The sequence below is a fragment of the Arachis ipaensis genome, chromosome B08 (genome assembly GCF_000816755.2).
Source record: "Arachis ipaensis cultivar K30076 chromosome B08, Araip1.1, whole genome shotgun sequence".
Taxonomy (NCBI): Eukaryota; Viridiplantae; Streptophyta; class Magnoliopsida; order Fabales; family Fabaceae; genus Arachis; species Arachis ipaensis.
In genome coordinates, this window is record NC_029792.2 from 2,289,967 (window position 1) to 2,292,608 (window position 2,642).

The 2,642-nt window shown below is 29.8% G+C and overlaps 1 pseudogene; it reads right to left on the reverse strand.

The window, feature by feature from the left end:
* LOC107613323 overlaps positions 1-1,187 on the reverse strand; it is a 4,306-nt pseudogene extending 3,119 nt beyond the window's left edge.

Consider the following 2,642-nt stretch of genomic DNA (forward strand, 5'->3'; position numbering starts at 1 on the left):
AGTACCTGTGAAGAAGATCTTGTCCCATCTTTGCTTTAAGAGTAGCTCCCCAAGAGTTGGTCCACCTTGGATGATCTTGATGGCATTGGAATCCAAGTAAGAAGGAAGAACATTGGCCAGAAGAGAAGAACAAGCAGGTGACATCTCTGATGGCTTCACAACTACACTGTTTCCAGCAGCTACTGCTCCAATTAGTGGCTCCAATGATAGTCCTACACATGTTCATTAAGCTAGCTTATTTGTTAATTAATTATCTTTTTAGAGACAAAGGGAAAAATAAATTGACTAACCCAAGGGAAAATTCCACGATGAGAATATGAGAACTAAGCCAAGAGGCTCAGCAACTATTTCTGCACTCGAAAGCAATGCTATTCGTGGCAATTTAGCCTAATTAACAAACATATCAACAAATTAATTAACCATGCAAAATAGTCAAAAATATAACTTCAAAATTAAATAGTGTGTTAACATGATTTAATTTTATATAACTTAGCATAATAATTAACACCATATCTTGTGCAGAAAACTCACCTCTTTGCCAGCCATCCATTGTTTCAAAGACTTGGTCGCCAAATTTAAGGTCTTAATCAAAGTTCCCACCTGCAATTTCTCGCTAATTAATTAGAAATTGTAACAGCTACCTAAGCTAATTAAGTTGGTCGAGTGGTCAGTTCACTCGTCCGCTTAAGTAAGCATTGGGGTTCAAATTCTGTCTTGTACATGCAACAACTCATTAGCCAGCGATAAACTTTTAAATAAAACTTAGATCCGTAACAGATTAATCATTAACCTGTAGAACTGAGAGATACGAAAATATATGCATGCACATTTTTTCTTTCTGTCTATGGACTACTTTGTTGTAGTAATTAAAACGGTTAATTAATTATTAATTACCTCATCTCTAAAAGCTTCAACTTGATGCTTGCCAAGATCCTGGTTGAGGGCCTTGAAGATTTGATCCTCATTTTCAAGGAGGAATTTATGCAAAGCTTGAAGCTGAGATTGTCTCCATGATGCTTCCTTTGTTTTTCCGGTCCCAAAATAAGCCTTCATGTCACTTAGATCTCTCTCCAGAGATGAGTAGTTCTCCATTATTATTGTCTCGTACTTAACACAATATGATGCAACACACAAAGTAGCACCTTTTCAACCTCACTACTATATATATGTATCACTTCTCCGCCACTAATATACTTGCTTCTAGCTACTTCCTGTTATTTATTGTTGTGGCGCACATGCGAAAAAGGCTTATCTGAAAATAATTGTAGAATGTTAAAATGAAAGATTCATCCTATCGTAATTAATTTAAATTATTTGAGTGGTTAATTTTGTTCGTTTATTTAAATGAGTAGGATAAATTAATTATTGATATGTTGGATAAAATAATACTGTGAAAAATGAAAATAATGTATATATAGTAATATATGTTAATTATTAAATAGTGATAGATCTTTTTGAGAAATTTTATATATATTTTTATTTTAACATTAATAAAAGAAAAAAAAATTCTAAATAACCAATACTCCTCCTATTAATAATTTAACAAATCAGCCAATGTTATAACAAAATTCTGATTTTACATTAACAAAATGCTGACTTTCCTCCATCAATTCTGTAGTGTTGTGTGTCTTTTCTGTCGCCGCTAATTCGGTAGCGTATTCTGCATTTTTTTTGTCTCATTAATTTATGCATTCATCATCATCATCATATTTTCTCTGGATAAAAAATATCTGTCTTTTAATTTTTTTCATAATTTTTTTAGATAAAAACTCTCAACTTTTTAATTTTTTTTTGTTAAATTGTAGTTAATTGTTTTATTATAACCAATTTTAATCACTTTATATTCAATCTCTCTAATCCAACAAATTAAATTAGATAAAACATTTGACATATATTGCATTAAATAATTTAGGGTACAAATAATATTTTTTTTTATATAAACATTTTTCGTAACAAAATAGTCACCGATAAATTAAATTCTGCCAATGATTAGCAGACATACTTTCGGCTGAAACCACATATTATTTGTCAACAGAAAATGTTTTCACTATTTAATCCCAAACTAATTCAGTTCAATTTCAGACTCAACCAATATACTCTTCCTTAGCTCGTTTTTTTTTTTAACCTATATGGCCATATAGCTATTTTGTCTAGAATCAAGCTATAAACAATTTGATAAAGTAAAAAAGTGAAAGATAAAGTAAGACACAGACATATAATAAAGTTACAAATTGAATGATAATTATTGAATTCACATTTTATCAATTTAGATTATTTTTCCTTTCATCAAAACATACTTCTAATGTGTAGATAAAGGTTCTAAATACTTTAAAGTAATTGTTCTGTAAAAAATACTATGGAGGAAAATTTTATATACTTTTTAAAGTGGAAGAAAGACTTGAGTAACCCGTTATTTATTCAAAAAATCTATGTTGCAATTAGAACTTAGAAGTGTAGATAAGTTTCTACTTCTCATGGGAGCTTTTGCTTCTATAATTCATGAGTAAAATATATTTTATTTGTAAATTTTGGTAGTTCAGTGAAATTTATTTATGTACAATCTGAAAAATTCACTACACTACTATCACGACTTATATATATCTAGATTGGAATTTATCGATTTGGTGATGTGATGTATACTT